The sequence below is a fragment of the Ovis aries genome, chromosome X, assembly GCF_016772045.2.
Source record: "Ovis aries strain OAR_USU_Benz2616 breed Rambouillet chromosome X, ARS-UI_Ramb_v3.0, whole genome shotgun sequence".
In the NCBI taxonomy this organism is placed as follows: domain Eukaryota; kingdom Metazoa; phylum Chordata; class Mammalia; order Artiodactyla; family Bovidae; genus Ovis; species Ovis aries.
The window spans coordinates 138,085,420-138,109,415 of record NC_056080.1 but is presented as its reverse complement, the minus strand read 5'-3'; the positions used below and the strand labels follow the sequence as shown (position 1 = coordinate 138,109,415).

At 37.1% G+C, this 23,996-nt stretch overlaps 1 protein-coding gene and 1 non-coding gene across 8 annotated transcripts in view; one reads left to right on the top strand and one right to left on the bottom strand.

Annotated features, from left to right (window-relative positions):
* The window catches only part of DIAPH2 (diaphanous related formin 2), a 1,000,797-nt gene that overhangs the window by 397,029 nt on the left and 579,772 nt on the right, over positions 1–23,996 (top strand). The window lies entirely within an intron of this gene.
* Positions 23,732–23,804, bottom strand: TRNAG-ACC (transfer RNA glycine (anticodon ACC)). The gene has a single exon. It is a non-coding gene; the product is annotated as a tRNA-Gly (tRNA).

Below are 23,996 nucleotides of genomic sequence, written 5' to 3'. Positions count from 1 at the left end.
GCAGCACTCCAGGCCTCCCTGTCCATCACCAACTCCCAGAGTTTACTCAAACTCATGTCCATTGAGTCAGTGATGCCATCCAACCATCTCATCCTCTGTCGTCCCCTTCTCCTTATGCCTTCAGTCTTTCCCAGCATCAGGATCTTTTCAAATGAGTCAGTTCTTCGCATCAGGTGGCCAAAGTATTATATATGGTTGTTAGAGTGATTAAATAGAATAATGTACATGGAAAATATTGCCATTGGTCACTAGTAATTTGTTGTTATAATAATGACTATTATATTGTAATAGACCAAGTTGGATTTTCTGATCCATGAATACATTTCTAATGTTTCTTACATGAGCTTATTGAACATGGGAGAGCTTTCTGTTCATAGCTAACAGCTGTGCTTTGGAAAAATTTCCTATTAAATGTAGAACTGCAGCCCTCTTTCTGTGTAAGTCAGGAAGCTAGTACTTTATTTTCTTCCTCTCACACTTCTGATTATGTTTTCATTTCATTGCCTAAATATCGGACCATTGCTAATGTTATAAGATAAAATGCAGAAATAAATAAGTCACTCATTGAAAATAAAGTCAAGTAAAAAGTCTTTTAACTATATTACATTTAAAAATAAGAATGCTTGGCCTTTGAGCTTTACTATCATAATATCCGCTCTTTTGGTTTGTGTATATGTGTTTTAACCTAAACAAGTGAAATCCTATTTGTGCTCATTTCTGTTTTGTGAGGTCAATTCAACTTTGATAATCTCATAAAAATAAAAGAAATGAAGCAATTATCACTATACTGGAGAAACCATTGCTTCTTATCATTTTATTTGTTTTGTTTGCTGCTTACATTGACACTGAGGTAAAATTTAAGTGAGTTTTATGTTGAAAAGCACTGCTAAAATTTGGAACTCACAGTAGTTGGTCTAAATAAATCAATTTTTCAGCTAGCTATTTTTAAGTATGTATAACATCAGTGGAAGATGCTTTTATTTTTCAAGCAAACTTAGTGTTTGGATTTTTAAATCATACTTGACTGGCAATATCTGTAGATCAAAATAATGGATATTAGTTTTGATAGCTCAAATTTACTTATTTAGATGTTTTAAATATTTCTTTTGTTTTATCCAGGGTGAAGGCTGGCAAAATCAAATGCACATTGTTTCTTGATATTAAAGTTCATAAATTTGTGACTGAAAATCTTTTTTTTAGATGAATAAATGCCTTTTTGAGAATATGGGCACGCTTCACCTGTTTTAGCATTTCAGTTTTAGAGAATCTAAAATGAGTCATTTTTCACAAAAGGCTTTCTCTCTCGTTTTGCCATCTTTGCTTGACAGAGAGAGAGGATTTGATGACTTTTTGAAAACTCCCTCTGTTACTTAGCTCCATAGTATTTTAGTTCCCTGTAATAAAAATAGAGCAGAGAATTGAAAGGCCAAAGCAGAGGGAATTTTATAGCCTGGGATGTTTTAAGTTTCATGGATTTATTTTGTATTTTGTATTTAAATACTGGGTGGGTGTGTTGGAAGAGGTAATAGATTCTGATACTCATTTTTTTTTCTCTCTGTTGGTGAAGTCAGTTGTCTAGATAATCAGTTTATTTCTTTATGTAAAAATAGTGATATTTTACCTTTTCTGTAGGATAATTTTAATGGTACATTGCAGAGATTTCATAGGATGGAATTGTAGGCATGCTTTTAATATTTATAAAATATTTTGAGTACCATGCATGATGGTTGTAAGTAAATATACTCCCAATAAAATAACACTACTAATACAATTGAGATATTTAAAAAACAACAACAACAAAACTACTTACCATCTAGTGAGCAGAGAGTTTCTTTCCCTAATTTGCATTTAGAAAGCTTTGGATTAAAATGCTAAAAGGAAGGCAAATTATTTCAGCCAGTGCTGCTAGTATTATAAATAAAGCTTGCTTACTTGATATAATTTTAAATAAATATTCTTGACATTAAGACATAATGGTTTCTGATCATGTAATGAGAAAACACAGAATAATAGAAACATGTTTGAAATGGGCCTCGTTTTACCACAGTGCAATATTAATTGTATGCGTCTATATCTTCAAATTATTTTGTGACATCTCTATACAGAAATAGATGTTTAAAGAAAAACGGATAACTTGTTAACAAGAGTCCCATTTAATTTGTGAAACAGTGTAATGCAGTTTCTATTTGGGTATACATTGGAAGTATGTAATGTTGTTTTATCCCCTCTAAATATTTTGCTGTATAATAAGAAATTCTAATTTTGCAGTAAAAGAAAACCCACTAAACTGGATATATACATTTTTTGGTTAAATCTCACACATGACCAAAGACATTCAGTTGTACCTGGTAAATCACCTAGTAGCTTCTCTTTAACAAAGATATATTTTTTTCTCTTTTTCAGTCTCTTTCATGCCCAATTTCTCAATCCCCAAAACACACACCATACAGACTCACATAGATATACCACACACTGATTACCTACCTCGTAATTATTTGACAAATCTAGAAGCACTCAACTAAGAGGTCCTTCATCTTCCCCTGTGAAGTCTACCAAATTGCCCTGCATCTGTATGCATACTATTTCCTATGGCTAGGCATCAGTGAATCCCTCCATCTGTAGAATAACCTGTGCACTTAAGCGGTGGCTCCCACTCCTCAGTGATTTAACCTCCTTTTCCCATTCTATATTTATTTTAAACTCATGAATGTGTCGTTTTTAGCAGCTAACATGCCCTAGTATTTCCTCTGTCTCTCCAAAAAAATAAATAAATAAATAAATAAATAAATAAATAAATAAAAACTTAGAACCACTCTTGACCTCATAGCCTTCTCCAACTAGTACTCATCTTTCAGCATTCCAAACAGCAAAATCCCTTGAAAGAAGTCTCTGTTGGTTGCTAACTTGGCATTCTCTTCTTATTCTCTTTAATCTCCTCCAACTAAACTTTCACCCTCATCACTCCTCTGAGTCTACTCTTGTCAAGATCATCAATGACCTTCAGTGTTTGCTTCTTAATTATTTTATCCGCCTCTCAGCAGATCACTTTGTCTGTCATTAATACATGACTTCATACTCTCTGGGTTTCCTTCTTATTCATTAGTTCACTCTTTCTCAGATTGTTTTGTTCACTGTTTTGTTGTTTTAGACTCCAGTCTCGGGGTAATTGAATACTCAAGAAAGGCCCCTAATTGTTTGGCCTATAAAGCTGAATGATGGTGCCATCTATTTAGAAAGGAAAGACTTGAGTAGTGGTAGGGTCAGGGTTAGGAATAAAGAATTTTGCTTCGGCCATGTTATGTTTGAGAAACCTAGACAGAGATCATAGTGAAGATGTCAGATAAGTAGTTGAATTTGAGTCTGTAATGCCAAAGATTAATTATAACTAAAGATATCAATTTGAGATCACTGCCACATAGAAATAAAATGATGTGTCTGCATGATATCATTATGTGTGTACTTGGAGAATAAGAGGAAGTGTGCGATCAAATCCTAGTGTATTCTGTCAGTTAAAGATTGCAGAAAGGAAGATTCAGCAAAGCAAATTGAGATAATTATGGCAAGAAAAATGTGAAATGATGTAATGTCGAATGATCAACATAAGAAAATGTTCTAAGAAGGCAGATATGATCTGACAGATTAGGAAGGAGGACAATGAGTTGCCCACTGAGTTGGCAACATTGAGGTCACTGATGCTCTTAGGAATTTTCCCAGTAGAGTTTCACCTAGATACCATGAAGGAGTGGGTTGAAGAGTGAAATGGTAAGTGAAGGGATGCACGCACACTGTGGCTAAACAGATAACTGTTTAGAAGCTGGGTTCTGGAAGAGCTCAGAGAAATTGTCATCTGTAGGGGGCATGGTATTAGGAAATTTATTTATTTCTTTGTTAGGATGGGAAATGCTAGAGCATTTTTGAATGCTATTGGGAAAAATAGAGTTGAGAGAGAAAAGTTGAAGATGTAGAAGAGCTATAACATAAAAAACTGAAAAGGAAGGAGTACTAGATCCACATGCAGAAGAACTTACTTCTGATAGGAGGGTCCTTTTCTCCTTTATAACGGGGAGGAAGAAGATGGCACAAATGCAGGTCTATTTGGCAGTGGCATGATTAGGATGCTTCCATCTGATTAGGGCTTTCTGTCTTCTCATGAGTTAGTCATCAAGGTCATCACCTAACAGTTTAGCAGCTGTGTGGGTTGACTTGGTGATGAGTAGATCATCTGAAAAAAAATTGAAATAATTGTTGGTAAAGAGTTGCAGTCATTGTTGGTCAATATTGAGTATTCATTTGAAATGGATTCTCGCTTTATTTTTTTATGAACTTTCGTTATAGTTGCTTTACAATGTTGTGTTAGTTTCTATTCTGCAGGAAAGTGAGTCCGCTATATGTATACATAGACCCCTCTCTTTCAGACTGCCTTCTCATTTAGGTCACCACAGAGCCCTCAGTAGAGTTCCCTGTACTATACAATAGGTTTTCATTAATTTTCTCTTTTAGACATAGTAATGTATAAATGTCAATCCCAATCTCCCAATTCGTCCCACGCTTCTTCCTCTCCTGTATCCATTGTTCATTCTCTATGTCTTTGTGCCTGTTTCTGCCTTGCAAATAAGTTTGATGATTACTGCTTTAGAGTGATATGACTCTTCCCAGTTGTGTCATTTTCCCTCAAATACTCAGTGTGTAAATGCAGGAGACCCACTAAACACAGTAGAAGAACTAAGAGGAAAGTGTGTTGAGTCTGGTGTGTTAGACAAGAATTACCAATGCAGGAATACCTACTTGGCCTTGAAATTGAAACTAGATGGGGAGAGGAGCGACCACAGGAGAGGAACAGTGGATGGTGGGTCAAATGACTGGTGGTCTTAATGACACTTAGAGATTGATTCAGCAGGGTTCCTTGAGCCTTTAAGCTGGAACTATATGAGAGAAAAGGTCATCAGATACTGTGATTGGTTGGAATTTAGGAGGTTATTTTTGATGACTGCAGTATGACAATGGGATTGAATGATTTTGGTTGAATTCAGTAAAAGATAGATGTAATGGAGCACAAGTAATTGAGAGACTGGGTAAGTTTGGTATGTGGCTGATGAAGTCAGTGAAAAGAACAGAATTTAGAGTGGATAAAAAAACAGTTGCTGAAGTTCTCAGTAAATGAAAGGGAGTGACTTAGAGATCTGAAGATAATGGAAAAAATGATGTAGCTGGATTATGCTAGTTACTACCTATTCATCTCACAAGGATAGTATGAAAATTAAGTATTGGAAAAACAATTACTCTATAATCTGACAACTGAATGAAGATCACTTCATGCATTGTTAGAAGTAACCCATGGAAAATGGATTCTATTGTGTTTATATAGTTTGGATGGTATATTTAATGAGGACGATTTAAGTAGAATGACGTTAATCATGGCTAGCTATGATTATAATGAATTTGTCAAGCTTAGATTGATCATTTAGGTTTACATGCTCCCTTTTATCTAAAAAATATTGTAATGAAACAAAACATGTAATTACAAATGACTTTAAAATAACATATCACAGACATAACTATTTCAGAGATAAAATATGCTATCCACTCTATTTCATAGGAATGGTGTATAAGGGATTTACTTGAAACAGTTTGTTCAGGTTACCCAAGATTATATTTTGGAAGATAACCAGGCTCAAGAGGAGGACTACTGTCTTAGTCTGGTTCTCTGTGACTGTGTGACCTCAGTTCCATACACAGAAACACGAGGAGGTTGTGTTAAGATATCTTTAAATGATCTTTTAATTTTGTTCTATGATTCTAAGAAAATTAATTTGAGATATTTCTATGAAAATTATCTTTTAGCTTTTAGTGTAGGTGAATATAATATAAGTATATGCTATGTATATTTATACCCTCTTGATACAGGATTCCAAGCTATTAGTGATGGTGTGATTTAATGCTTCTGGTTTTCCTCTTATTCTGTAATATCATTTAAATAGGCATCATTAAATATAAATAATCATAAATAATGTTTAAAAAACATTAGACAGGGCGTATCTTTAAAATGAAACCAAAAAAATAGCAGAAAATAGTAAACTAAGAAATAGTAAGAAAGAATGAGTTATGTTTTAAGTTTTTATTTGGAAATCATTTCAAATGTATAGAAATTGCAAGAATAAGACTATAAAGAACACTTGTACATATCTTTTATCCAAATTCACGTACCGTTGGTGCCATTCTTACTCTATCTCTTTGTCTCACTTCATCTCTCCCCCAAACCCCATCTCTTACTCTGGTTCCATCTCTTCTTCATCCTCCTTGAGCCTGGAACATTTCCACAGCCTTTCTTTGTCTTTTGTAACATTGATATTTTTTAGCAATATAAATCTCCTCTTCTTTAAGATCTTTGTTCATCTTGAGTATATCTAGTGTTTCCCCATGATTGGATTTAGGATGTGTGATCTTGGCCAGAATTATACAGAGGTCATGCTGTATCAAGTATCACATGTAGAGGCACTGAAGGTCTGTCTGCCCCTCATAGGAGGTGTTCATTTTAATCACTTGGTTGAGGTATTACGTGATTTCTCCAGTGTGTACTTACTGGTTCTTATTTAAATTAATAAGTATTTTGTAGGGAGACATAAGACCATGCAGATCTCCTGCTCCTCATCGAAATGTTCTGTTAGATGATACGAACTATGCTCTAATGGTTGTAAAATGATGCTTTTCCAACCTCTCTCCACATGGTTGGTGATTAGCATTCTTCTGTAAGTAAGACATCTCTCTTCTCATCTATCAGTCAGTCAGTGTATTGATCTATCGACTTAATGATTGATTTGTTATCACTATGGACTTATAAAATCCGACTTTGCAGTGATTTATAATATATTACTGCATTAACTTGGTGCTCAGTTTTTCCCAGATTTGGTCAGAGGGATTACCCTTAATCAATCTTTGTGACATGTCTACCCCATCTTCCCACTTTTAGCACTACCTTACTTTCTAATATAAAGATATTTTAGTTTCATCTTATACTTATTCTTCCATAGCCCTGGAATCAGCTCTTTTTCCAAGGAACCTGATTCCGTCTAGTGGGAAATTGCATGACAAAGCAATACCTAGATGCTAGGTGTGTGTTCATTGTTACTGGAATGAACGGGAAAAAAATGAACAGAGGGCAAAGCATTAAAAAATATAGTTAGGATATGACATTTTTAGCCAAATTATTGAGTTAAACTCAATGGTATACTACTGTTGGTAGTATAGAGGTATGAAATGATCTCAAATCCATATGGGTAGCCTAATTGTAATCAAGTTTACTTGAAAAAAATAATAAGTAGTGTGTAAGATGAGGAAGTAGCATGTACTTTCCTGACCTAACGTAAAGAAAATACTGCTAACGTGTGTAATGACCATATATTATTACTCTATTTATTTTGGTAATGTAGTTAATAAAATAAGAAATTGAAACATCAAACAGAATTAGAAAAGGGATTTTAGTGAGAAAAAAAAAATCTGTTTCTATATCGGAAAGTTTCACTTAAACAATAACTTTACTAATTCACTATGGAGGGCTTCCCCGGAGGCCCAGTGATATAGAAGCCACCTGCCATCTCAGGAGACATCTGCGCGATCCGGAAAGATCCGACATGTGACAGGGCAACTAAGCCTGTGCACCACAGCTACTGACCCTGAGCTCTAGAGCCCGCAAGCCGCAGCTCCTGAGCCTGCCCGTTGCAGCTCCTGCAGCCGCACGCCTTGGAGCCTGCGCTCTGCAACAAGAGAAGCCCTCGCAATGAGAAGCCGGCACACTGCGCCTGGAGAGCAGTCCCTGCGCGCCGCAACTAGAGAAAGCCCTCTCAGCGAGGAAGACTCAGCACAGCCAAAAGTAAAGACAGAAATTATAAAGAAGCAATCCACTGTGGAGTACTACAGATGAACAATTTATATTTTCAACTTAAAAAATCTCTCAGGTTATGGGGTTTCATAGAGTTTTCTATGTACAAATAGTTTGATTTCTCTGAACGTATCTTTTTGGCAGTTGGGAAATAACTGTTGATGAAACAATGTCCTACAGTATTCAGTGAATTGAATAATTCAATTCAGAACTCCTACATTCAGAGTTCTACTTTATTTTCTGAAATCACCCTGTTTATTTGAATTCCTTTTCTCCTCCTAAGCATCTATGTTTTTCTCTTCACTATGCATCACTTGCTAATTGACATTTCTAGAGATAAGCATACATGGAGCGACAGCAACAGAAACCTACTTAACACACTTAGGTATGTTCTTTTATGCTCAGAACATTAAGTAAGCACTTATTATATTTAAGGGACTGTGCAAGGAGCTCTGTTTCTTTAAAAGTTGAATTACTGGTGTTTCCAGTGAAGCTGATAATAAAGTATGGTCCCTGCGTACCAAACTGCAGTAGGTCAGTCTGTGGGATGCATTACTCATTAGGTTGCTAAGGCATAAGGTCAGAGCCTGAAACATAATGGCATTTAAAGCTTTTCCTCTCTCTCCATTACAAGTTCCATATCTGATAGTAAAAAGACATATACTTTTATCTCTCCCCAAGTAAATTTTTCCTAAAATCTCATATTTTTAGCTATTAAGTTTTCTCTAAAACATATCTTGGAATTGATGTCTCATTTCCCTCTTGACCATGACAATGACAGTTCCTAAATGCTTGCTTTTTGAAATGTGGATATGTACAAACTAGGTTTATTTTAAACTGATGCCTCTTTTTGATTCATCTTTTCCTTTAATTGTCTCTTGCCTTGTGAATAATCATGTATTCTCACTTGGTTCATTAAGTAGTAGTGGCATAATTCTGAAGGTATTTTTAACAAATTTCTTTCAGATTGACCCAATCTATATATGACATCAACAACTTACAAATAATTGAACCATGTTTGTTTGTTTTTCTTTCCCCCCCCCCCCCTCTGGAAAGGAAATACTAACATTGAAACTGAAGTCATCTTTGGACTTTATTCAAATGTGTCAGTTTTATGAAACCATACAGATATTCGCTTAGCTTAAGGGAACAGGAGAACTTTGTTATGCTCTTTGAGTGTTACATTAAACTAGATTGTTGCCCCAGGATCCTATTTAATATGTCCAGCTGATTTATGATTTTTTGTAGTGCTTTTTCCTTTGATTTGTCTCATCTTTGGAAAACTTGACATTGATTTCTATTTTATTCTTCATACTGTCTCAGTGATTATCTATGCATGCATTACTTTCAGTAATGTTACTTGCTGAATTTAAAGCAAATTATGTGGAATATTGTATTTTGAATTAGCAGTCATATAGCAAGAAGGATGTAACATGGTTTGTAGGTTTATAGAATGATTTTTTTAAAGTATTATTTTGCAAAAATTCTCAAAACACTGTATTTAGTGTCTGTTCCTGTGTAGTATCTAGAATAATATAAATATTAAATATATTGTCACTCTCATTTCTATTATTGATATAAAGAGACTTTAAATTTCTATAGCAAATCACATTTCTCCCTTTCTGGCCATCTATCATTTAATTAAGGTGCTATCACAGACTGATTACAATATTTAAGTCATTAAGATTTTAATTCTTAATTGTATAATCTCCCTTGGCAGAGCTGTTAACTTTGATGATACAGGGAGAGTAGAAATTCAGCAGAGACATTTATTTATTTTCTTTTACGAACATGGCTGTACAATTTGCGTTTTTCCAGGTGGTGTTAAAAATGTGTGAGTAGATCACACAGCTGCTGGCTTGGTGGGTTTAGGGAGTGTGTTTAGCAGGTGTTTGCAGAATCTGGGGTTTGAAATATTCAAAAATATATAGAAAGAGACAGATATCTGTTCTCTAGTTTAATATTTCATAATATCTATTTCTGTGCAATCTTCCTGCTATAAAACCATCTCACTTTGTTCCTTGTTCCTTGTTTGGTTCTTTTTTTTTTTTTTAAGCCCTTGCCCTGATCCCATAGGAATTTCAATTGGCTAGGGATATATCTACCATGCCTTTGCATTTGATATACATTTTTATTAAAGGTGAAAAAATTTTCAATAATTATGTGGAATTTCTGTAATTAACCCAAAAGTTTATCTACAAGAAAGAAAATGAAAACCAGAGCCAGCCTCTTTTCCATCGCTCATTTCTATAGTAAAGTCACCTACCTAAGCTCAAGAAGAGCCTTTTTCCCCATTCCATCTGAGATAGGACAGCCTGTGAGGAACTTGTCCCAACTTGATTTTTTGTCATTTACCCCATTTGCTGCTTTGGTTAAAAATAAAAACAAACAACAAGGATTTGGGATGCTCATGATTCAGTTTATAGGTCATCATTATAGTGATTGCTGAATGAATATGCTTTTAAGGCCGGTTTGTTGATCAATTCAAACTATTTATTGAGCTACATGAAAGCCACTTTATTAAGTACCAAGATGATTAAATGAGACTTGGGCCCTTACATCTCGGAAAGCTTAATAGTCAAGAAGAAAACATTCATACAGGTAGTAAGAATATAGCAAACACACCAAAGTCCTGTAGGTGAGATTGAGCTGAAATGGTGCTGGTTTTAAGGGAATGAGGGAAGGGGAGATCATGGAAAATGTCATGACAGTGGAGGTAAGTTAGCTGGCCTTTAAGGATGAATGAGATTCAGGTATTTAGGTAATGTGTCTGAGAAGGAATACAAGTATTTTCAGCAGAACAAATTGTATGTTGGAAAACCTGGCGCTTATAATGTCCTTTCCTCAGGCAACAACAGGAGTGTTAACATATGGCTAGACTGCAGAGTTCATGTTAGAGATGAAAGGGGGGAAAATTTAGAGGAAATGGCAGAAAATGGTATTAGATATGTTTGAACTGGATTATGAGGGCCTTTAACTGCTAGACTAAGAAACCCAACTTTAACTGATTAAGAAATTTGAAAGTATTGAGGGATCTTATATGACTGACCTGAGCAAAGATGATTTTAAAGACCTTTAGTGGAGATGTTAAGTGGAAGGGTCTGAGGTCTGACTAAGAGCATTCCCTTGAAGTTAGAATCTCTAGGACTAGAGAACTTAACTACTGTTTTGTAAAACGATATAGGTAAGAGTTAAAGGTGGGCTTCCCTGATAGCTCAGTTGGTTAAGAATCCACCTGCAATGCAGGAGATCCCGGTTTGATTCCTGGGTTGGGGAGATCCGCTGGAGAAGGGATAGGCTCCCCACTCCACTCTTCTTGGGCTTCCCTTGTGGCTCAGCTGGTAAAGAATCTGCCTGCAGTGAGGGAGACCTGGGTTCGATCCTTGGGTTGGGAAGTTCCCCTGGAGAAGGGAAAGGCTACACACTCCAGTATTCTGGCCTAGAGAATTCCATGGACTGTACAGTCTCAGAGTCAGAGTCGACTGAGTGACTTTCACTTTCAAGAGTTAAAAGTAAGTCCAGAATTTTAAGACTATGTGACTGGGAAAATTCCCTGGTGGCTCAGAGGTTAAAGCGTCTGCCTCCAATGCAGGAGACCCGGGTTTGATCCCTGGGTCGGGAAGATCCCCTGGAGAAGGAAATGGTAACCCACTCCAGTATTCTTGCCTGGAGAATCCCATGGACGGAGGAGCCTGGTGGGCTACAGTCCATGGGGTCGCAAGAGTCGGACACGACTGAGCGACCTCACTTCTCACCTCAGGGAAAGGAAAGAGGGAGGAAGAACAGACCTAGAGGAAGATGATGAATGGGTCTTGGAAAGCATGAGATTGTTTTGCTAGTTCTTAGAATCCAGGAGGAACTATCCAGTAGGCTTTGAAATGCCAGTGTAGTCTTGGGTGAAAATTATTTTAAGGTCTATTCCTAGGAGTGAAATTTCTGAATCTTGGGGTATACACACCATCATCTAGGAAACTGACATTGTTGTTGCAGTTGTATTATGACATCATTATTTGTTTAGATTTGCCCTCTTTCTTTGCTCCACACAGTTTTATATATTTTCCACCTTTCTTGTAGAATAATTTTTTTTATTAAAATATGTGGTTTATAATTTCTTTTAGTTAGGTACTCTTGGGTTGGAATTCTTGAAAATGCCTTTTCTAAGTCTTGTTTTGAAAAATATTTTGTCTAGATATTCTGAGTTATTATTTTCTCTCAGAACATTGAAGAGACCAGTCCCCCAGTTTAGGCTTCTCTTGTTGATAGGTTAGCTCTCTGTGTTAATTCCTTTTAAGGTAATGTCTTTTCTGTGTATTTGCTCTTAAGATCGTTCTTTATCTTTTGTATTAGAGTTTATGTCACTGTGTTTAGGTGTCAATTTATTTTCACTAATCCTACTTGGGATATATATATATGTATATGTATATATATATATATATATATTTATATATATATATATATATATATAAAGCTTCCTGAATCCGTGTATTTCTGTCTTTCTGTAATATCTCCTCAAATATTGCCTCTGCCCCATTCACCCTTTTCTAACCTTCTGAAAATTGAATTGTAGAAGTTATACCTTGTCACTCTATGCTACATTTCTCTTAATGTGTTTCATATTTTCTGCCTATGTATCTCTTAAGTGCTACACTCTAGAACATTTGTTCGTTGTATCTTCCACTTCATGAATCTTTGTTAAACTCTACTGGTAAACCAGCCTCTTGAATTTTTAAATTTTAATTCTTACTTTTCTTATTTTAATTTTAAGACGTTTCATTTGGTTCTTTTGCAGATCTACATAGTATTGGTATTAGTATTTTCATTTATCTAACTCTTTATTAATAATTTTAATCTCATATTTCTTTAAACATATGAAACATGTTATTTCTTGTATGTATATCTCTGGGAATATTTTAAGGCCTCATGTGAGAGTTAATATCCTTTAGACGACGTTCATATTTGCCATTGCTAGGTGGCTACCAACCTAGAATCATGTTAAAATTATGGCTTAAGTTTTTAAAACCTGAGAAAGTGTTAATTCAAGCTGCATGAGGACTGGCTTTCAACTAGAAATACTCAGAGAAGGTTTTTATCATCTCCATTTAGCACCAAGGTTTGATATGGGCAATTTTCTTCTTAAGCCCCTTGGGAGATGAGCAAGTTTATTTCTAGTTCACTGTTAAACTGAGTTGTAGTCTTCTGAGGTTTATAAGACCATTTTCTATTTCTCTTTCCACTTTGATCATGCCTTGGATTTGGTTTCCATTCCCTCATAGTTGATGCCTTGGAAAGAAGCTCAAGTTCATCTGGGTTTGGCAAATTCACTCAAGGTCAAAGCTGGCTCTACTGATGTTTACCTTTCTTCGTTCTTTCACTTAGTTTTTGGCCTCCGCGGATTGCTTACTTTCTGGCCAGATTATCTATGCTTTTAAGATTATTTTTAAAAGATTCATCACATTTAGTTGTTTCAGTGGGGCATAAGAAAGGGTGTATATTCTGCCACAATTTCAGAAACAGAAGTTCAGGTGACCCATTTTTTGTGGACACATGACATCTCAAAATGACTTCTATCTTGTAGCTTCCTACACATGAGAGTACTTGAATACAGAGATTATGGTGTCCAGTCTTTTTCTGATAGAACTTAGTTACATAAAGAGGAGTTGCATAGTTACTTTAGGAAGAGTTACATAGTCACGTAAGGAGAAGTTACTTAGTTACAACCTAGGAGAGGGGGACGACAGAGGATGAGATGGTTGGTGGCATCACTGACTTGATGAAAATGAGTCTGAGCAATATCCAGGAATTGGTGTTGGACAGGGGCACTTGGCGTGCTACAGTCCACAGGCTCACAGTTGGACATGACTGAGCAACTGAACTGAACTGAACTTAGTTACATATAAATACTTATTTTTATAACAGGAAAAAATATTATAATGAGCTATTGAAGAATCGCATTGCTTGAAGAGGTGATTTCTAGGACTATGTTTTGTCACCAGGTATAGTTTCTAGTCCCACTTCCACAGAATGATAATCTTCCTCTTTCCCAAAAGAAATTTTTTTAAAAGATAGAGTGCAGGGAGACCAAGATAAAAAAGAATCAATGCAGTCTACATAGAGCAGCATCTTCCTAATGGGCTCTTAATAATGAATGCATGTGTGCTTCTATTATATGTGTATATATATGTGTGAATTTTCAGCTCAAAACTGGAGGACGTTGAGTGAAATCTGCCTGCATGCAGTTGCTTCCGGCTCTGGAAACACTGACAGAGGCTCTGCTTCTCATGTAGAGTGACTTGATACTAGGAACTTGCCATAGGAAAATCTGTTGTTATTTGCCACCAGTAATGAATTTTACCAGGGAAACACATTGCCAACTGTTAAGTTTCATGCTAATGATGGGAAAGGAAAGCAAATCAATCATAGAAGCACTGTTGTTAAATGCAGTATGCAGCAATGAATAGGTATGACATCTTAAAATTAATTTAATTATGGTTATAAGGGTTGTCCGATAACTATGGAAAGGCTGGGTTTTAATTTGTTAACAAGAATATGTTTTCATTTCTAACTCATAGAATTTTTAAAAAAATTATGGTATGGAAAAATAGTACTTTCATCCAATTGAGCAAGCATGTTTTAAAAATGCCTGTTATGTACCAACTTGTTAATAGTTTCCAGGGATTCAGATATGATCAAGATATGGCTGATGTCTATAAGACACTCACATTTAATCAGGGAGCTGGATATGTAAACTAATGATAATGTAGTATATTGAGTGCTACATACATGCTGGAAACAAAAGGCTATAGATGCCCAGAGGAAGGATAATTAATTCTGCTTAAAAGAGTTCAGGAAGGCATCCCAGAGGAGATGATATTTTAGCCCAGCCAAATGTTTTCAGGCTGAGGAGTGGGATATAAAGAGCTTTCAGCTAAGACATATAGGCTTGGAATTTACTGACTTTTTCTAGGAATGGTGAGTACTGTGGTATGGCTGGATCATTTGGCTATCTGGAGTCTGTTACTTTAATTTCCAGTCAGGTTTTGAAGGGCTTCCCAGGTGGTGCTAGTGATAAAGAACCCGCCTGCCAAGGCAGGAGACATAAGAGACTCAGGTTCGATTCCTGGGTCTGGAAGATCCCCTGGAGGAGGGCACGGCAACCCACTCCAGTATTCTTGCTTGGAGAATCCCATAGATGGGGAAGCCTGGCAGACTACAGTCCATAGGGTCGCAAAGAGTCGGACATGACTGAAGCAACTTAGTACACGAAACGCACAGGTTTTGAAAGGCCCTGAATGCCATGCTTATTACTTAAGCTTTATCCTATAAGGTAGTGAAAAAAAATTGTGTAAGTAGTAGCATTGTAATATTTTTAGACAGTAACCACAATAATGAATGTGTAGGAGAAATGTAATGGAGTGAAAAAAATTCAAAACAAAAATCCAGGAGACGACTTTAAATTCATAGCTTTTTCATACACCTTGATATAATTTTGGTTACTCATTTGTTCTTTTCTGAGATAGAGGTTATACTTTAATCATTTTTGTATTCATATTGTCTACCATAGTACATAGCTGTAGAATAAATGGGTTAATGAATGAATGAGCTAAGTAATAATTGAGGAAGACTCTGAAAACACTGTAGAGAGGGAGGCAAAATTTTCTGGGGTGTAAAGTAGGCTTAGGCAGAGAAGGGTCAGAGATGACTTGATAAATTTCTTACTTGTATAGTTAGTACAAGTAGGTAGCTGTGCTTTCCTGGTGGCTGAGTCAGTCAAGAATCTACCTACCTGTTGGAGACCGCCTGCTGTGGTATGGATGCAGGTTCGATCCCTGGGTCAGGAAGATCCCTGGAGGAGGAAATAACAAACCATTCCACCATTCTTCCCTGGAGAATCCCATGGTGTGCTACAGTTCATGTAGTCACAAAAGAGTCAGAACGTCTGAGGGACTAAACCACTGAACAGGACAGTAGAAAGAGAGGCAGAATTTTGTGAAGTGTAGAGTAAGTTTAGTCAGAGAAGGGTCAAAGATGGCTCGATGATTTCTTACTTGTGTGGTAGATATTGGGTTATGATGCCTTTAACCAATGTAGGAAACAGACAAACCACTTTTCACATTAGTGGAGTTGAGTTCATGTTGGAACATCTTTACTTGTAAGTCCTGTGGAAGAAGAACTTAGGTTTATGAGTCTACAACTCAGGGCAAAGACATGGACTGGAGATACAGATTCAAGAAACATCTTTCTTTTTGAAGTCGCTCAGTCATGTCCGACTCTTTGCGACCCCGTGGACTGTAGCCCACCAGGCTCCTCTGTCCATGGGATTGTCCAGGCAAGAATACTGGAGTGGGTTGCCATTTCCTTCTCCAGGGGATCTTCCCAACCCAGGGATCGAACCCGGGTCTCCTGCATTGCAGGCAGATGCTTTATCCTCTGAGCCACTAGAAACATAAGCACATAGATTAATGATCAGTAGCAGGGGAGAGGATCACACAGGGTGAAAGTACAACATAAAAAGGTGAGAGCATGGGGACCTTGGGGTCACTAATATTCAAAGAGTAGCTAGAAGAAAAGAATGTGGAAAACCAAAGGCTGGTCAGAAGCATAGATGTGATTATCAGGGAACTCTGATATTTGATGTCATTGAAGAGAAAGTTTCCAGAATTGTTATAGCAGTTAACTAAGGAATAATTCAGTACTTTCCTGTTTTGATGCATATGATATTATATATATGTATCACACATATATTAATATAAATTTAGAATATTGTGAGACCGCTCATATCTGATGTTATATCATTTCATTTCCTAAAGCAGTAAGACAGTTTCTAGGAAAGAGTGAAGAGAAAAAAGGACAAACACTTCTTAACTTATGTCGCATTTAATAGAAGGGTTCTCTCACTTTTCAAGTGATCAGCTTGAAGTACTGTTTTTTTTTTCTTATGTGTGTTTATGCATTTGAGTTTCATTGATTTGTTTTAATTTGCCCACGTATTGAGGATGTAGCTGTAAGAGGCCTAATGTGGTGGTAAACTCTAGCATTTAATAACTGCTGAAAATGCAGTGTCTTTTCTCTTATTGTATTTGACAGGTTTTTTGTTATTATTTTGATACTCTATTTTTCCAAGAGGTAACTCATTCCCAAAGGTATTTTATGCCAAGGAAATTTCATTCCACTTTGTATAGAAGCTAGGTTTTATATTATCTTTTGAGTGTGCATTTTTAGTATGGATTCTATATTACTGGAATTACTTTAGCAAAATTCATACAGAGATTCTGTATTTTCAAACTGATAATGACCATAGGCATTAGAAGGCAAACCCAGAAAACTGCCAGCAAATAATCATTCTTGCTTTTCAGTTCAGTTCAGTTGCACAGTCATGTCTGACTCTGCAGCACCATGGACTGCAGCACGCCAGGCCTCCCTGTCCCTAACCGACTCCTGGGGTTTACTCAAACTCACGTCCATTGAGTCAGTGATGCCATCCCCTTCTCTTCCTGCCTTCAATCTTTCCCAGCATCAGGGTCTTTACCAGTGAGTCAGTTCTTCGCATCAGGTGGCCAAAGTATTGGAGTTTCAGCTTCAGCATCAGTCCTTCCAATGAATATTCAGGACTGATTTCCTTTAGGATGGACTGGTTGGATCTCCTTGCAGTCCAAGGGACTCTCAACAGTCTTCTCCAACACAATGGTTCAAAAGCATCAATTCTTCTGCACCCAGCTTTCTTTATAGTCCAACTCTCACACCTATATGTGACTCCTGGAAAAACCATAGCTTTGACTAGACAGACCTTTGTTGGTAAAGGAATGTCTCTGCTTTTTAATATGCCATCCAGGTTGGTCATAACTTTTCTTCCAAGGAGCTAACATCTTTTAATTTCATGGCTGCAGTCACCATCTGCAGTTATTTTGGAGCCCCCAAAAATGATGTCTGTCACTGTTTCCCCTGTTTCCCCATATATTTGCCTTGAAATGATGGGACCAGATGCCATTATCTTAGGTTTCTGAATGTTGCGTTAAGCCAACATTTTCACTCTTCTCTTTCACTTTCATCCAGAGGCTCTTTAGTTCTTCACTTTCTGCCATAAGGGTGGTGTCATCTGCATATATAAGGTTATTGATATTTCTCCCGGCAATCGTAATTCCAGCTTGTGCTTTATCCAGCCTGGCATTTCGCACGATATACTCTTCATATAAGTTAAATAAGCAGGATGACAGTATACAGCCTTGACATATTCCTTTCCTGATTTGGAACCAGTCTGTTGTTCCATGTCCAGTTCTAACTGTTGCTTCTTGACCTGCATACAGATTTCTCAGGGGGCAGGTCAGGTGGTCTGATATTCCCATCTCTTTATGAATTTTCCAGTTTGTTGTGATCCACACAATCAAAGGCTTTGGCATAGTCAATAAAGCAAAAGTAGGTGTTTTTCTGGAACTCTCTTGCTTTTTCAATGATTGAACAAATGTTGGCAATTTGATCTCTGGTTCCTCACCCTTTTCTAAATCCGTCTTCAACATCTGGAAGTTCACGGTTCATGTTCTGTTGAAGACCTGACTTGGAGAATTTTGAGCATTACTTTCCTAGTGTGTGTAATGAGTGCAATTGTGTGGTAGTTTGAGCATTCTTTGGCATTGCCTTTCTTTGGGGTTGGAATGAAAACTGACCTTTTCCAGTCCTGTGGCCACTGCTGAGTTTTCCAAATTTGCTGGCATATTAGGTGCAGCACTTTAACAGCATCATATTTTAGGATTTGAAATAGCTCAACTAGAATTCCATCATATCCACTAGCTTTGTTTGTAGTGATGCTTCCTAAGGCCCACTTGACTTCGCATTCCAGAATGTCTGGCTCTAGGTGAGTTATCACGCCATCGTGGTTATCTGGGTCGTGAAGTTCTTTTTTGTATAGTTCATCTGTGTACTCTTGCCACCTCTTCTTAATATCTTCTGCCTCTGTTAGGCCCATAACATTTCTGTCCTTTATTGAGCCCATATTTTCATGAAAAGTTCCTTTGGTATCTCTAATTTTCTTGAAGAGATCTCTAGTCTTTCCCATTCTATTGTTTTCCTCTATTTCTTTGCCTTGATCTCTAAGGAAGTCTTTCTTTTCTTGCTTTTAGGAAACAGTTAAGTCATTGCATCATACTTCCATTACCATTAAATATATCAGTTGAGAGACTCATGGATTCATTTATGTTCTTTTTGATAAATCAAGTTTTTCCTTTATCATCTTTAGAGATGGAATTTGGAATGTCTGGCATGCTTACCTATAACTTTACAGAACCCCTTTTCTTAGTCTAGCTGACTGGGTTAGATAGTATGTACAGTATTTTCAAATGATTAGTGGGAGTCATTGAATGGGAATTGGCATCTAAAAAGGTTCCTATTAAAAGCCAGTTTCTCTGCTTCATATTTTACGTATGTTAGTTCATTAAATGAAGTGATAGGCGCTTACACTAAGGGCTGCATCTTGCTATGGTAGAAAGAATAAGGACTGGAAAGCTGTATTCATGCTTTTTGAAACTCATGCTTATTGGATGTACAAAGTTACTTCACTGCTCTGAGCCTAAGTTTTTGTACAATACAAGTGAAATATTTACTCTGAAGAGTTATTGTGATATAAGGGCTGGAGACATATAAACTATGCCAGTGATTAAATAGGAAATAATAATACATTATCATTAATAATACCAAATATTAGAAAGAAGTTAATGTTTGATTTTCATTGGGTACTATTACTTGATGATAAGTCATGCATGGCATACAAAGACATGGGAAGTTATAGGCAATCATCTTTTAAATGAAATTTAAAACAAGACGTTAAGTGAAATGTTAATTTGGCAAGCATGTTGGAGATCTTAGGTTTGTTAAGGTCAGTGATTGGTGACTGCTTCCTGAAACTCTTTCCCTTCCTGGAATAACACCTTGCCCCCCATAAGGAAATTGAAGTGAAGTGTTAGTCACTCAGTCATGCTGCCTGTCTGTGACCCCCTGGACTGTAGCCCTCCAGGCTCCTCTATCCATGGAATTCTCAAGGCAAGAATCCTGGAGTGGGTTGCCATGCCCTCCTGAGGGGAGCTTCCCGGCTGCTCTAACCTGGGTCTCCTGCACTGTAGGCAGATTCTTTACTGTCTGAGCTACCAGGGAAGCCAGCTATTTGTTCATTGTATCACACTGAAATTGTTTGAGGTAGCATGATTTTGTAACCACATTGACCCACCAAATTTTATTCTTTCATTTGAATATTTTTTCTTAATGACACTGTGAGTGCAGTCAGGAAGTTGAGCAAGCCACCTGTCTTGCTGTAGGCTACCTAGCTGGTCTCAGGTAGCTGGACTCAGTGTAGAGGGAAGCTTTAAAAACTGCCATTGAATCTTCATCTTGCCAGATTTTATACCTTCAGGACGCTGTGGGTAATTGGGTGACAGCCAGTTTATTTCCTTCAGCTAATGTTGATGAACACTATATTTTAGTTTAGCCCTGATATGACAGAATTACATAAGTGTTCTGATCTTCATCAACAGTTTGTGATCCAGAAACTTTTGTTATTTCAATAAAACTGTCATAGGCTGCAGCTTCTGAAGCATTTAACTTTGAACATGGCAATTTTGTTCATTTGTTGACTTAGATAGAGCTGTTGTGTTTCCTTGCCATAGATGTTGACAGGACCTTGTGGGTCATGCTTGTTGTATAAACATTTAGTTCTCTAAACAATGTCTAGCCTGGAAGTTGGTAGTGCAAAATACTACTTTCCTCTTTCTATGCCCCTGGAAAATGTTCTTTTGTCGTCAGTATAAAGAGGATAGGGTACTTACTTACTGTCTATGTGGGCTTTCTTTTCCTGCCTGATTTTCCTTTATGAGCAATTCCAGGAAGCTTTGGGCCATTGTATCACCTTGTCTCATTCCATTATAGATATTGATGCAACATGGGTTGCTGAACAGAATAATCTCTTTTGCAGTTTCTATTGATCTTGTCCAGTAAATCATTGTATGCTGGGTTTGTACTGAAATCATTTTCGGCATAAAAGCTGTTCTTGAATTTGACAATCAGGTGCATTCTTGTAAAAGGCAAACTTATGCTAAGCTGAGATTCAATCTTTTTGTTTCTATCTCTTTCATATTCAACATAGTTATTTTTCCTAACTTCTCAAGTGGTCTTTTTGACATTTCCCTTCACTTCTTTTTGCATCCTGTAATATGGATTCTGTTGTCATTGCTCTTTCAAGATTGCTCTGTATGGTCAGAAATGGTGTGTTTTCTTCTGGTCTTTTTATTAGGGGTTAAGACTTAGACTGGGCTTGACCATCCTGCTATGCTTCACACTGTTGATTATTTTTCTTACTGAAACACTTTCTTTTTTCACTGTGGGGACAATGTGTTCTGTTTCTCTCACCTTTTTGATTGTTCTTTTTGTCCTCTTAATTGGCTGTTCTTCTCTGTGTCCATGACTACAGGCATCCTCACCTGGGGCTAATCTTCTGTCGTTAGTTCTTTCTCACTGACTGTTCAATCTCTGCTTAGGCTTCGGTTACATCTCAAATATAAAAGAGCATCAAATTCACTTTTCTTTCCCTACCCTGTAATCATTTTCCATTCTCGCATTTCACAGGTTTTATTCACATAATATTTGAGTGTCATTTTCTAGATACTGTGGGAGGTGGGATGGATGTGGGAGACAAAGTTGTATCAAGCATGTCTTCCCTGTGAGTTTGTAACTTAGGAAACGCAAAAAGATGCATACGTGAACCATAGTTAAGCAGGGCAACATGTAGAACTACCTTAGCAGTGAAAGGTGAATGAAATTCACTCACTCGTGACCAGCTCTTTGTGACCTCATAGACTATGCAATCCATGGAATTCTCCAGGCCAGAATATTGGAGTGGGTGGCCTTTGCTTTCCCCTAGGATCTTTGCAACCCAGGGATCAAACCCAGGTCTCCTGCATTGCAGGCAGATTCTTTACCAGCTGAGCCACGAGAGAAGCCCTAGCAGTGATGTAGAAGGCAAAGAATGTAGAGGTAACTGGAGGTTTCATAGAGAAAGTGATACTTTATTTGGGTCTTAATGGATAGATTCAGGTGTGACAGCACAGTTGGAAAGGCAGATAACTTTAGGTAGACTTGTCCTAGGTAGACAGTAGACAAATATTGCTTAGATTTAGAACCTGTAATCTTTTCATCTAGATTAGGCATCCAGAATAAAAGTATGCATAATAACTCATGTCATACGTGTAATAAATTTAAAATGCATGTCTTTTAGTGGCAGAGCTTCAAGGGTGATTTTAAAGAAATATAACCATTTACCTTTCTATTTACTGACTCCTAGTGTATCTTGTGCACCTTGGCTTTTAAAAATAGGCAGATTCTTTAACATCTGAGCCACCAGGGAAGCACCCCTACAAAAAATAAAAAATACTATACCAGATATCAGATGTAATATTTGCCCTTTGAAGTGTCTTTTCAGATTATGTGAGCTCTGAGTGGAAAGCTAGGTATGTTAGTGCTGCTTTCATTCTTCTTCATAGATTGTCAGACTCAAGCTTGGAGTTCATATATTTTTTTTTTTACCACTTTCCTGTAAGAAATAGGAATCTATCATTTCCTATTAGCCAATTTGAAGCTTTTAATTTGGTTATATTTCTTTATGGCACCTCTGTTGCAAATTTTATGTACTGCTTCCTGCTCGCTCTCTGTAGTTAGGGCCAGTATTTAAGTTCAGATTGAAAGAATTCCTGGCTGAAAGCAGGGGCGCCCTTTGATGGTAGCCACAAGGAAGGCAACAATGAGCCCCTACAGTGATGGGACTGAAGTGGCTGGGGTGAAGTAGAGGCCAGCCGAATAGCAAGCACAGCAGGTTAGAGAGAGTTTGCTAGGAAAAAGTGTCAGCAGGTTGCTATCCTGATCCAGTCAAATTTATTTGCTGTCTGTGACTATTAGCAGCTCTCTTCTTACCTGGGTTATTACTTTCTCTTTTACATTTCCAGTAAAACCTTCAATTCAAGGGATTTCTGAATTTTTTTTTTTTTTTGGAAACATAACGTAGGTTTCATTCTAATCTTTTGGAGATGTGTCTGACTTTATATGGTGACAGCTATATCTGAATTCTTCAGATTTCAGAGAATTTGGGGAGCAATGTGTTGAGGATACAATGTACATTGAGTTTTGTTTTGCTCTGAGATTTAGTATTTAATCTTAAGCATTGCTTTTATCTTATGTATGCCTTTAGAAATAATACAGGACTCTCTATTATCTACCTTTTAGTCTCAAAAATTAATAAGAGGTACATGGAAAGCAATTGCCAATTATCCTATAATAAACTACTGGACTTATGTTGTTTCATACTGCAGTTATGTTTAAAATGCTTTATAGCACTGAATATAGTATTATTAAAAGATAGTTCTCACAGGAGAGAGTTTCTTATAGCTGGGCCCTCAGCCAAAACCTTTTTTTTTTTTTTTTTAAGTTCTTAAAAGCTTACAATCCAAACTGTTTCTGGCATTTAGTGAAATAAAGTACCCCATGGAAGCTCATTGTTAAACGGAAGTCACCTAACTATGATCTATTTAGTGATACACACACACACACACCCATAGACACTAGTTATGGTTATCGATGCCTCAATATTAAACTAAGTGCACCCATGGAATAGATTTCATAGAAGTTGATTTAATTTATCTTGATGAATAGCTTACATGCTGGACTCAGGTTATCATTATTCTCATTGTTATAGGTGGTGAAGTGAAGTCCCTCAGTGATGTCCAACTCTTTGCGACCCCATGGACTGTAGCCAACCCGGCTCCTCTGTCCATAGGATTTTGCAGGCAATAGTACTGGAGTGGATTGCCATTTCCTTCTCCAGGGGATCTCCCCAACTCGGGGATCGAACCCGGGTCTCCCGCATGGTAGACAGACGCTTTACCGTCTGAGCCACCAGGGAAGTCCTTATAGGTGGTATCAACCTGCTACTAGTTAGGAACATAAGTGAAATTGACCTTGGCATAAAACAGAGTATTCTTATGTACTTTAACTAGAGTTTGGTTCTTGAGATCTATTGGTCTAAGGCAAAGGACCTCAACCTCTGTGCCATAGGCTGGCACCTCCTGTCAGATTAGTGGTGGCATTAGATTGG